Source organism: Diabrotica virgifera, chromosome 10 (assembly GCF_917563875.1).
Source record: "Diabrotica virgifera virgifera chromosome 10, PGI_DIABVI_V3a".
Classification (NCBI taxonomy): domain Eukaryota; kingdom Metazoa; phylum Arthropoda; class Insecta; order Coleoptera; family Chrysomelidae; genus Diabrotica; species Diabrotica virgifera.
In genome coordinates this window covers 154,348,853-154,363,292 of record NC_065452.1, presented here as the reverse complement: position 1 = coordinate 154,363,292, position 14,440 = coordinate 154,348,853, and the positions used below count along the sequence as shown (strand labels likewise).

The 14,440-nt window shown below is 32.5% G+C and overlaps 1 protein-coding gene across 2 annotated transcripts in view; it reads left to right on the top strand.

Moving 5' to 3' along the window:
* Positions 1–14,440, top strand: part of LOC114325435 (uncharacterized) — an 88,387-nt gene that overhangs the window by 25,943 nt on the left and 48,004 nt on the right. The window contains exon 1 of one of the 2 annotated variants that reach the window (XM_050663519.1): positions 7,957–8,225. The exons of the other annotated variant lie outside the window; for it this stretch is intronic. The gene's annotated coding sequence lies outside the window, so the exon portion shown is untranslated. Of the gene's footprint in view, positions 1–7,956; positions 8,226–14,440 lie in introns of those variants that run through there. 2 annotated transcript variants of the gene reach the window in all.

The window sequence follows — 14,440 nt, the reverse complement described above, 5'->3', positions numbered from 1 at the left end:
TCTCCCAGAGATGTTTTAAATATTTATTTCCTAGTTCTCAATATGGAATTGTGCATTTTAAAAGATGATGTATGAGGCTTCTAATACAAGGAACTTTATTACAGGATTATATTGGTAAAATCAATAGAATAGTAAAGAATAGTAAAATCTTCCTGTAGTAATGATGGTCTATGTCTATTGATAAAAAATTTTTCTAATCTCCCAGAAAATGTGTTGGAAGTCCTCATCTCACTAATTAATGATTCTTTTGAGAAAGGTAAATTTCCAGACTGCTTATAGACAGCCATCATTATTCCTCTTCATAAGGGTGGAGAAATATTTAATACCTGCAATATAGACCTATTGCACTACTACCGGTACTCTCCAAAATTATTGAGAGACTCATAAAAGCCCGACTTATGTCCTTTCTCGTTGAAAACAACATTTTATCACAAAAACATTTCGGCTTTTTAAATAATAAATGCACCACTGATGCCATGTTTTCTGTACTACATGAAGTTTATCAAGCACTGAACAATAATCTTTACACTGCCACCGTTTTTTGTGACTACGCCAAAGCTCTTGACTGTGTAAATCACAACATTTTGATAAAAAAAACTTTTCTACCGAATTCGAGGTATTTCTTTAAATTCTTACTTGGATGATAGGAAACAACTGGTTAGAGCAAATGATACAGACTCTAGTCTCAAAAACATTGCATGTGGGGTACCTCAAGGTTCAGTATTGTGCCCTCTACTTTTTCTTATCTTTATTAGTGACATCACTAGTTTAAAAATCGATGGAAAAACCTTTCTTTTTGCTGATGATACCAGTATCACTTGGAGCAACTTAAATAATGCAACTCTTCATGCTACTATAACTTCTGATCTACTTACGATAAAAACCGGGTCTGACTCTAATTTACTCTCGTTTAACGTAGATAAAACGGTAGCATTATCCTACAAAGGAGCTTTCAACCCTTACCTCTTAATAACAGCCAGATCAGTACCATTGATTCTGTAAAATTTCTTGGTATTTTTTTAGACAACAACCTTAAATGGTCCCTCCATATCGATTTGTTAAGAAAGAAACTATCTTCAGCTTGCTGCCTTTCATTTCTTTTCCGATATTTTTATTTCTCCATATTGTGTCATTGGGGCAACCTGCGGCTCTGTTTGCTCTGTTCAGTTGATCTTCCACTTCTGTTGCGAGCCTTCCGTAGCTAGATAATGTGATGCCTAGATATTTAAACTCCATCACTTGTTCTATTATCTGACTCTCCAGCTCCAATTTACATCTTATTGGATTTGCTGTTATAACCATGCATTTTGTCTTTTTTGGGGAAATTACCATGTTAAATTTTCTGGCGGTTATGTTAAATTGGTGCAGCATACATTGTAAATCATCTTCACTTTGAGAGATTAGTATTGCATCGTCTGCATAGCAGATTATTTTAAGTTGTTTTTCTCCCATTTGGTATCCTTTTTTAGTTCTTACTTTTTTTATTATATCATCCATGATCAGTTTGAATAATAAAGGACTCAAGAAATCCCCCTGTCTTATCCCATTGCCAGCTTCAATTGGGTCAGTTAGTTCATCTTCTACTTTTACTTTTATTGTGTTGTTCTGGTAGACGTTTTCGGTCGTTTTAATTATTCCTAGAGGTACCTCTCTTGAGTATAACAAATGGATAACGTCCTTTAATTTGACCCTGTCAAATGATTTCCTAAGGTCCACGAAACATGAACTCATTCATTTCATTCATTCATAAATTCAGCATTATTTTTCGGTATAAGTATTCCGTGGATTCCGCATTGAGTCCATCGACTCTAATTTTTGTTTTTGTGTCGAAACAAAAGTGGAAGATCAAGTGAATAGAGTAAAAAGAACCGCAGGAAATAAATGAAAAGCAGAATTTACAAAGCAGTCATATGACAATAGGAAGAAAATCAGTGGAAAAACCATGAAAACGATGGAACGACTGGAGGCACATTGAAAAATAAACAGTCATGTCTACACAAAAATAAGAAGAAGAAGAAGAAGAAGATGAATGTGATTTTTGTTTGTGTTGGTGCCGCTCTCATGGGTCTGATGTATTTCATGATGATTCTTATTTTATATAATACTAGACTATGGTCGCTACCTGCCATTATTTAGAGTAATATTTCACCTTATTCTTGTTTTAAAACGACCATGTATTTTGTTGTATCATAATTTACTGTTCAACCGATAATGCAGCTTCTTCAAAGCTCCAGAAAATATCTTTAACTTAATGATGCTAAATATGTATATATATTCCTACTGTGCTTACGTTATGCTAATTTTTTTGAAATACTATTTCATCATAAAGTGAAGTTTCCTTAAATATTTTTAAGCGTGCCGCGTAGAATTATAAAACATTTGGTGAATGAATTGAATCTGGGGTTATCACACTTTGCATGAGATTCGTATTTATCACTTGTTTCGTGTAATTTATGTTAATCTCCCTAACGTGTCTGATGCATAATAATTACATATTAAAGATCGTGTCACTTTCATTTTTCAATACCCGAATGCCACCACGCCACTGAGAGACGGGCATGGTAAAACAGCAGTTTCACAATAGGAAACAAACTTTCCTTTTCAACAGATGATGATGGGCATTTCTGTGATGATAGTATTAGTTCACCAAATGGTGCTTTTATTATAGTATATAATTTAGAAAAAAAATAATTTACATGCGGTTGAGGCAAGAAGGATTAAAACTTTCGTAAAAAATAAAAATTTGTTTTTAATTGCGCTATTTATCGATCCGCTCGTTCGTAATTTTCGATTGCTTGTATATTAGAACCAAAATTGGTTTGGCACACTAAGTAAAATTGCTATGAAACGAAGATTGCCCAACGCAAAAATTCTTATACAATAATGACTATAAGGAACTATGGTAATTTACTAATGATTTCTCTTCGAATAAATGAAGAGAAGACGAAATACATGCTGGTAACCAAAAATGCAAGACCAAGAGTTACGCAGAACATAACTATTAATGACCACAACTTCGAATTAGTAAAAGAGTTTAAATATCTGGGGACGGTAGTCGTAGATGACAACCACATACAAAAAGAGGTCTCAGCAAGGATAGCTGCGAGGAATCGGTAATACTCCCTACCATCATTATTAAGATCTAAAAAGACAATCTCAATTAAGACTGTACATGTCAATAATTGTAAATAACATGAAATTGTGGCTTATTTCCCATCTAAATAGTTAATTAACTTGAAATTGTTGTCAACTTGAAATAATGGTGAACCTCTTACACAATTTATAGAACAGGCATCATGCCAAAGAAATGGCTCTCCTCTACTTGTGTCACAATCCCGAAGACGAATAACGCCAGACAGTGTTCAGACCACAGGACTATAGCATGGATGAGCCACACATTGAAAGTATTTTTAAAAATAATTTACAAAAGAATAGATATTTAATAAATTAGAAGAGGACATAAGTGCCACACAGTTCGGATTCAGAAGTGGACTGGGAACACGGGAATCTTTGTTTGGTCTGAGTGTATTAATGCAGAGAGGTTTGGATGCGACCTCTATGTAAGTTTCATAGATTTTGAGGAGACCTTCGATAAAGTCAGACACAAAAAACTGTAGGAAATTCTAAGATGCAAAAACATCGACAATCTCGACATTAATATCATATCCAGGTTGTACTGGGGGCAAACAGCAAAAATCAAGGTTGATCATGAGTTCACCGAAGAAATTGAGATTCTTCGAGGTGAGCGTCAGGGTTGTGTGCTTTCTCCAATATTATTCAATATATACAGGGTGAGTCATGAGGAACTGTACATACTCCTACCTCGTATAGAGGCTCCTATGGGGAATAACAAATGACCATTAAAAAGTGTCTGCTCCCATTGTTTAATAATATACAGGGCGAGTTTCGCATTTTGACAAAAATTTGTATTCGTCATAATTTTTGAACGGTCAGATCGATGTGTCTCTTATTTTGGCCAATCGTTACACTATTACCACCTAATCAACTGATTTATTCAAACTAGAAAAAAATCAGGTCCGGCTTTAACAAATTAGTTCGTTTGGGTCTTAGAAAAAATTTCACCCTGTATACGCTTTTTGAAAACTCTAATATAAATTTTACAAATTAGACAAATAGGCAATTAAAATGGCATATTTATTTTTTACCGCACACGATTGATTAATTTTTTATAAAAAATCAAATTTGACTATGAATTAAAAGTTTGGTAAAGTGAACCATATATTTAACAAAATTAACTTTTATTACCAAAATTAACTTTTTTTGAACAAATATTTAATTTATGTTACCATCCAATCAACTGATTTATTCAAACTAGAAAAAAATCAGGCCCGGATTTAAAAAATAAGTTCGTTTTGGTCTTAAATAAAATTTCACCCTGTATACGCTTTTTGAAAACTCTAATATGAAATTTACAAATTAGACAAATAGGCAATTAAAATGGCATATTTATTTTTTCCCCACACGATTACTTAATTTTTTATAAAAAAAATCAAATTTGACTATGAATAATTAAAAGTTTGGTAAAGTGAACCATAGATTTAAAAAATTAACTTTTATTACAAAAATGAATTTTTTTTAACAAATATTTAATTTATGTTACCACCCAATCAACTGATTTATTCAAACTAGAAAAAAATCAGGCCCGGATTTAAAAAAATAGTTCGTTTGGGTCATAGAAAAAATTTCACCCTGTATATGTTTTTTGACAACTCTAATATGAATTTTACAAATAAGACAAATAGGCAATTAAAATGGCATGTTTATTTTTTCCCCACACGATTACTTAATTTTTTATTAAAAAATCAAATTTGACTATGCATAAAAAGTTTGGCAAAGTTTTTGCATAGATTTAAAAAAATTAACTCTTTTTACAAAAATTAATTTACAAAACCAACGTTTTTCTTAAAATTAAAAGTTTTACCAGTTTTTTTTATAACACGTCTAGATCTAAAACGCCCCATAACACTTCTTTTGGACTCTATAGTTTAACATAAACGTGATCAAATAGATAAATTTTAAATTTTTTCACTTAATTTTTGCGATTTAACTTTGCAATTCACGAATCTGCACCTTTTATTTTTTAAAATTCATAACTTTTACGAGAAGAGGACTGAAAGTCTACAACAATTTTCATAGTCTTCAAAATGGTAAGAGATATGTGCTGTAAAAATTTCAGAAAAAAAATATTAAAATGGAACAGAGTTGTAGCGAGTTAAACCATGATTTAATTTTTTTTTTTTTCATTTTTAGGTTAAAATTGAAAAATTCCGATTTTGACAAATTTGATTTTTTAATAAAAAATTAAGTAATCGTGTGGGGAAAAAATAAATATGCCATTTTAATTGCCTATTTGTCCAATTTGTAAAATTCATATTAGAGTTTTCAAAAAACGTATACAGGGTGAAATTTTTTCTAAGACCAAAACGAGCTAATTTTTTTAATCCGGGCCTGATTTTTCTCTAGTTTGAATAAATCAGTTGATTAGATGGTAACATAAATTAAATATTTGTTCAAAAAAAGTTAATTTTGGTAATAAAAGTTAATTTTTTTAAATCTATGGTTCACTTCACCAAACTTTTAATTCATAGTCAAATTTGATTTTTTTATAAAAAATTAAGTAATTGTGTGCGGAAAAAAATAATTATGCCATTTTTATTGCCTATTTGTCTAATTTGTAAAATTCATATTAGAGTTTTCAAAAAGCGTATACAGGGTGAAATTTTTTCTAAGACCCAAACGAACTAATTTTTTAAAGCCGGACCTGATTTTTTTCTAGCTTGAATAAATCAGTTGATTAGGTGGTAATAGTGTAACAATTGGCCAAAATAAGAGAGACATCGATCTGACCGTTCAAAAATTATGACGAATACAAATTTCTGTCAAAATGCGAAACTCGCCCTGTATATTATTAAACAATGGGAGCAGACACTTTTTAATGGTCATTTGTTATTCCCCATAGGAGCCTCTATACGAGGTAGGAGTATGTACAGTTCCTCATGACTCACCCTGTATAGCGAAACAATATGTCAGGAAGCGCTCCTAGAGCAAAACATTGGTATGAACATTAACGGAGAGTTAATTAACAATATACGATATGCTGATGACACGATAATAGTAACAGATGACCTAGCAAATTTAAAGTATTTGCTGGAAAACATAAAGACTCATACCAACAAGTATGGTCTAAAACTGAACATCATAAAGACTAAATTTATGATTGTAACAAAGAAGCACCATATGAACCACCAATGTGAATTTAACCATATACATATAATAAGCAAGTTGAAAGAGTTACGTCCTACAAATATTTAGGGGTTTGGTTCACTGATACTAATGACCAGACAAAAGAAATTAAGAGGCAAATAGAAATAGCGAGACAATCATTTATCAAAATGAAAAAGTTCCTATGCAGCCGGGACATAAATCTGAAATTAAGAACGAGAATGTTAAGGTGCAATGTTTTCTCCGTTCTGTTGTACGGCATGGAAGCTTGAACACTGAAAAAGATAAACATCAAAAACATTGAGGCATTCGAGATGTGGTGCTACAGGAGAATGACGAAAATACCATGGACAGAGAGAGTAACAAATCAAAATGTTTTGCTGAAGATGGGGAAGGAATGCGAAGTCATAAAAACCATACAAACGAGAAAACTGGAATATCTAGGCCACATAATGAGAGGGGAGAAGTACTCCCTGCTAAGGCTCATAATCCAAGGAAAAATCTCGGGAAAGAGAAATGTGGGACGATGGAGGATTTCCTGATTGCGAAATTTAAGAGAGTGGTACGGGTGCAGTTAAATACAATTGTTCAGAGTTGCGGCCAACAAAGTTAAGATTGCTGTGATGGTAGCCAACCTCCGATAGGAGACGGTACTGCAAGAAGAAGATGTCGAAAATTATTCGTCCCGTTATTACATATGGAAGTGAAACATCCACTCTACATCAGAGTAAAATAAATAAGCTGCTGGTACTTAAAGGAATGTTCTCAGAGTGATATTTTGCCCTCAAAGAGATGAATTGGCAGGAGAATGGAGAAGATTCAGCAATTCTGAATTAGTGACGCGTACAAATACGATACCTAGTGTATGGTACTGAAAACATCGTCTGACATATAAAATCTAACCGGATAAGGTGAGCAAGTCATGTGGTAAGATCAGAGGAAGATGTTAAAGACAGTGTTTTTGAGAGACCAGACGATAGAAGATCAGTAAACCGTCCCAGAAAAAGATGGAAGAATGATGTTGAAGCCGATATATCTAGGATAGAGGTACAACAATGGAAAATGGAAGCGCAAGATCGTAGAAGATGGTGGGCTAGTCGATGCAGGGAAGATTCAATCCGAGTTGTAAAGACAGTCAAGAAGAAGAATCTCTAGAAGACCAATGGAAGATATAGCGCCATATTTCTTTGTCTGCCCAAGAATCTTACCATGTTCCTCTCATTTCTATATTAACATTTTCCCAGTTTCTTGGGAATTTTCTTCTATTTCTTTTACCTAGATATAACTCATATAAATTCATCATAATAATTGGCTCGGCAAGCCTTTATGGATCTTGTCGTCACTCCCGTAGATTCCTAACAACTTTCCTCCATCGTCTGACCTTATTACTTAGAATGTTTTACGCTTTCGTTCTCTACTTCTGCGTTCTCGGTTTGAGAATGTCAGTCACTTCGTGTACTGATTATCTGACATCCTAACGATGTGTCCAGCCTATTTTAATCTACGTCCCTTTGTGGTATTATAATATCACCCTGTACAAAAGATGTGTTATTCAAAGAAAAACATATATCATTCATCGTTCGCCCTTGACCAAGGCCGAGCGTGAGGTTGCGAGAGTTCATCATGTATATAAGTGAACGCCCGATGATACGGATCATCGTTATCGTTATAATTATTTATAGTAGTTATAGTAATTGAGCAATGTGACGGTAGGTCGGTACTGTGATATGTAAACCCATTGTTATGGTTAATCGTAGACGGAGTTAAAAGTAAATAATATAATGTATTTGAACTAAGAAGAGAGTTTTAATTAATTACGACCTAGAAGGCAGTAACATCACACTATTTATTACATGGCGCTCCTGTAAATTAATTGGGAGAATCTTCTGAAAATGGGCGACAAAAATTGGAAACGGAGACGGCGAAGATGGACCAGGACGAAGATGCAGAGAACCCAGGGAACAAAGACAAAGTGATAAAATGTAAGTAAGAATGTCTATCTTTATTAAAAATGTTTCCCTCGTTTTATATTATTATTGAACATTGAATATTTATCTTTGCTGATTTTTGAATAATTTATGAAGTATCTATTTTTTTTATCTATGAATTTTGAAATATGAAGTGATTTTTTAATTGAATATTTTTATCAAAGTTTATTATATATGCTATTCTTGAATTTTTATTGAATTTTGAATCTTTATTGAATTTATTTGAAAAATTTCTATCCGATTTCTATTTTTAGTACGGTTATTTTTGAATATTTTATGGAATATCGAATTTTTTTTCAAAAATTTCTATCGAATTTTGAGATATAAACTTGTTTTGAATATTTTTATCTAACTTTTGCATATGCTATTTTTGAATTTTTATTGAATTTTTTCGAATATGTATACTATTATTGAATTTTATTAGCAGTTGTTTTTGTTATTGATCTTTTAGATACATTTTTATCGATTTTGTGTTAAATTTTGTATGATGTGAACCTGAATTAATAATTTTTGTGTGACTAATGATATATAAATGATATTTTTTAATGAATAATGATTAGTGATGACATACGTTGATATAAGAGCTTAAGATAAACTTTGCTGTAAACAAAAAATACATTTTTAACGAACCGACCTGATGAGTCGAGATAAAGAATTTGGAGAAGAACTATATAGATAAGAAGAAGAACTAACAATATTATAAGCTAAATATTATGAGGCAACTTGAGACAATAAGAAACCCACTGCTCTTGTCAAATTAGGAAGGTACTAAGTGATTTATAGAAGCTTGAAAGCTTATTAGAGACCCACTCTGTGTTTTGAGAGAACCTATTTTATTCATGATTATTCGTGAATAAACAACGGCCTCAAAGCAAGGGATTGAGGATGTGATATTTTTAGAAGAATTTGAACCGCATAAAATACCTATTTCGTGTTTTGAGTTAACTATACCACCTTAATGGTGCGTACAGATCAGGGCGAAAATTCGGGTTAATATTGGCGGAGAACTAAGACATCCGAGTGAAACCTCTTTTATTAAGGTAAAACGAAGGTATCGGAGCTAGTATATGAAGTGATGATTGTGATGTTATATGAAATGATATATGAGATAAATGATATATGATTGTTATATGAAATATGTATATGAAGATGAATTATGTACACTGTAGAAGTGCTGTTATATGAAGAAAAATGAAGAAATATATAGTTGTAGTACCAGACAATAAGAAGAGTAGAAAAAAAGAGAATTTTTAGTAAAATATGTGGGAAAAATGAAAGAAGACACATAAAAATTGCAAGAAAAGAAGCAAAATTAAGAAGATACTAAGAAAATAAGTAGCTAATCATTGAAATATGTCTAAGAATTAAAGCTGTAAATTTTTAAACTTTACAATATCTGTGCATAGCTGGTATAATTAGAAGTTATATCTTAGACGCCACAGAACATTTTCATTTACAGCCTCAAAAATCTCTCGAAGTATTTTTCTCTCGAAGAACCAAGTAGTCTCTCATCGTTTTGGGATAAAGTCCATGTTTCAACCCTATATATCAAAACCGGTCTTATTAAAATCTTTTAGATGTTAAGATTTACTTCACGTTTTAGCTCTTTATTTCTCAGCTGATTTTGAAGACCATGGAGAGAGTTCTGTTTGCTAGCTACGCGTATTTTTACTCGTCGCTTGTCGTGTTGTTGCATTTACTAGCGATCCAAGATTATGTGAATTTTTTGACATGCTCACAGAATTTGGATTCTCTAATAAACATTTTGAGGCTTTTAGCGACTAACATATATTTGGATTTTTTCTCATTTATAAGTCCTACTTCATTTGCCGCGTTCGTAAACTTTGTAAAACTTGAATTGGGACATCTTATGCTAAATAAATAACTGGTAGTGCGTGAATTATTGCCTGAATAAAACATCTTTCATATGGCTACTTTCTCCTCAATTGAATACATTTTATGCACTTTATTGTTTTTTAAACAATAAATCATAAAATAAAAATGTAAACAATTCAAATATTGTTAATATCTAACTTCATTGTGACCGCACGCAACCCGTTATACAAATTCTGCACTATGTGTGGCCTAACTTTTACAATAGGTATCCAATTAAATGCAGAAAGAATTACCAAATATTACAGCGAGTTTTGGCAAGGCAGAAGGCAGATCTGCAGCAAAATTTTTACCCTAAAACAGATGCAAAAAATGTTATCATTGTTATAATTAAGGATTAAGTATAAAATAATATATCATTTTTTAGAATTAGAGGGTAAGAGTAGTCTGGGACGTAAGAAGATGTCATGGCTGTCTAATATTCGCCAATGGAAAGGAATACACAGCTATGAAATGCTTGAAATGCTGGTAAAAACAGAATTATTTACTCCTGACTATGTAACGTCTCACCTGACAAGACAATGTACGGTGAAAGCCTACGCAGAAATGCACGGCACCTTAAAGCAGGCCGCGCACTGAATCGGCATAGAGCGATCGGCTCGGCTAAGAACAATCGGCAGATTTTGCTATACATGGAAATAAATAAGCCACCGCGCACCGCCTAAGAAGCCACCGCGCACCGCCGATCGCTCTATGCCGATTAAGTGCGCGGCCTGCTTAAGAACGTTCGATTGTCGAACGTTCCTAGGCGGTGCGTGGTGGCTCATTTATTTCCATGTACTATCCCTTGCAAGATAATTCGGATGGACAGAGGCGTCATTTTAAATTTTGATTGGGGTGGGCAAGCATTATACATATAATATACAATACATAATATATGATGTAATGATGAAAATTGATGTATTTTTTGTAAATTTCAGTCATTTTCTGGGTCAGGGGGGGCAAATGCCCCCTGACCCTATCAAATGACGCCCCTGGATGGAATTTCCCAGATTAAGAGATTGGGCCGATATCAAGCACAAAATAATCTGTGGAATTCCATCCGAATTATCTTGCAACGGATAGTATAGCAAAATCTGCCGATTGCTCTTAGCCGAGCCGATCGCTCTATTCCGATTCAGTGCGTGGCCTGCTTAAGAAGAAGAAGAATTTTTCGACACTTGATTTGAATTTAACTATATATCAAAAATTAACCCATACATATCCTTATTTCTTTTGTTTTTTTTTTCTGTTTACACATTTTAAATAACAACAATTATTATTTTAAATACCGTGCACATGCACATGGCCTACTTTGCCCAGCAAATTTCAGTTTTATTTAAATATTTCTTTTCTTAGCACATATAAATAAATACAAAAATTATTTTGAGAACTCTCGAAATATTAACCGAGAATGTTCTTATCATTTTTTATAAAAATCTGTAACACAGCCGAGAAAAAAAAATAAATACAAGGTGGGCAAAGTTGCCCCGGAAAAGTTCAACATTGCCCACCTATTTTAAATTCACTGTAGGGCAAAATTAAAACGGAATATGACTACTTTGCCCGTGGCATACGTTTTAATTTGTCTACTATCCCCACGATATACGTTTTTAATTTTATTTTTTAATAAAAACTGGAACAAAAAGCTCTATTTTTCAGAGTTTTCTTAAATTTTGGAGAAACTTTTATTAAAAAATTAGAAAAAAAAATGATTACACTTTTATTATAAAAAACACGACAAACTATAACTAAAAACAACTTAAATTTTCTTTAAAAGAAAAATATCCTCTTCTACTTTTGGAAGTAATGTCTTCAAAATTGACGTCCGATATGTCTAATATGTTTGGATAAAAAAAACCATTTATATTGTTTCTTAAAAATTTTACGTCTATTTTACGTATTTTCGTCGTTTATTTCTACTATAATTCCGATGAAATGTTGTAACGGTTTTTTTTGTAAGAAATTGGACCACCACAAAAGTACCAATTTTTAGATTATTTCCATCTACTTCGATATTTTCATCAGACTCGATATTTTCAACCATTTCATCCTGCTCTTCTTCTTGCAATTCATCTGCCTCCCCACCAATATCATCGTCACTGTTACTTATCTCCATTTCTTCTGCTAAATTTTCGTTGTCACTCGTCTCTATCTCTATTTCTTCTTCTAAATCCTCGTTCCCACTTCCCTCCTAATTCTGACCAATTTCTTCAAATTGAACTGATTGACCGGGTTCAGTATTAAGCAACTTTTTCTTTCGGTTTTTAATGGTATTCCCTTTCTTTTTTTTTGTTGTAAAAAATTTAATAATGCATTATCAATTTCAGAACTTACTCTTTTGGCAAATCTCTCATTTGGCATCTTTTTTAGCACTTCATGTGGGCCAAAGAGACAAATTCCAGTTGCACGAAATGAACTTTGAAGATTTTTTTGAAAATTTGGTTCAATCGCGTCTATTAGTTTTGTTAGCAATTGAGGAAAGACCCACCTTGCTCCCAATTTTTTTCTGCTTTTTCTTGGCATTTTGATTGATCCTTGAACGAAAAAAAAACAATTAGGTAAATACTGACATGTTGTTTTACGTAAAAATTAATACTTTGTGACGTTAAACTCAAAAGCACACTTCCGTTTCCTTTTAAATGCCTCTAAAACATTTTATATAAAAAAAATTAAAAATTAAAGACAAATGACAGGACAACATTGCCCACTTGGATTTTATTTTATAAAGAAGAAACATGTAATCCCTGATAAACGTTTCATCTCAAATTCAGTTAAAACAATACTAAATAAGACGTATAAACAAATATTTAGTTAATATTCCTACTGGTGTATACCCAGCAGTGCTTAGCTTTTACCCTAAAAAAACTACAAACACGTGTTCAAATTTTTTACCTTACTACAAGCGTTACACTTCAGTCACACAGGTTAGATCACACTGTCTTGATTTATGCATGTTTCTTAGTGCGCGCGTAACCGTCTGTGGTACTTTGCTATATTGCCAAGTATTTTTTTTTACAAATATTATAACCCTTACAGTGGGCAAAGTTGAACCCACTGGGCAAAGTAGGTCATGTTTACGGTATACATATTCAACTTAACTACATCAAAATTGTCAGTTAGATAGGAATGTGAATGTGCCTAATTTCACAAGTAGTCCAAACAAAAAAATGCAACTGCTTGATAGTCATTTCTTTGTTGTAATAATTATATTTTTGTTGAGTAATAATTACTTAATTGTTCATTGTTATTATTTAAAAAGAATAGCATAGACTAGAACATTTAGTTTCTATTTACCAAATGAACATAAAGTTTTAATTTATGTATCTAATCCACTTCATGAAACCTTTAGCCCTTTCAGGCTTATTTATTTTTATCACGGAAAACAAAAATATTTCTTGCTTAATTGTTGTTAATTTGAGCTTAGTAAACTAAGAAATAACTTTTTGCTAAATTTTGTATAATTTTTCAGTTTACTTTAGGGTCCACTGCAATTGACAAAATTGGTCTAAATAAATCAGAATGTAAAAAAAATGATTTGTGTATTAACTTAAAATGATCAATAATAAAAAAATATTCAATTAAAATGATTTGTGGTGAAATTTTGTAAAACAGTTCCGTCCTTTGACCAAACATAAATATACAGGGTGTTTACAATTTGTACTAGGTATATTATTATTATTATTATCCAGATTTAGCCATATGGCTCACACTCCCTTAAAGGGGGAAATTCACTCATCCCAGATACCTATACCTATGGTATTACAAGAATTAAGGTCTGGTGGTGGTGATAAGTCGAAGTATCTCCCAAAAATGTTCTTACACTTCTGAACGTTTAGAGTAGTATTGTTTTCTACATAGTCTTATAGAGATGTTTATTAAGACCCAGCTGTTTTATATTCTCAAAGAGGCTCTTCGGAATGACTCCAGTAGTAGACAGAATAATAGGTACCCTCTTGGTACTGTCCATTCGCCATTGTATTCTTATTTTTAGTTCTAGATCTCTGTACTAGGCGATCTTTTCGTTGTATTTTACACGCAGATTATTACTGTTGGGTATCGCTACATTTATGAGTGTCGTTTACCTAGTAAGTTTATTAACTAGTATGAGATCCGGTCTATCGTGTGCCACTGGTTGGGCTGTAAATACAGTGCGATCCCAGCATAGCTTATAGTTGTCGTTTTCAACCATTCTGTCAGGGACGTATTGATAATAAGGGAGATGATCTTTTTGGAGAACTCCCAGTTAGGTGTTGATGAAGAATCTTCCCTAATGAGCCATGGTTTTCTTTATAATCAGTTCCGATAAATGCCTGGCAGTCCAGGTAATAGTTGTT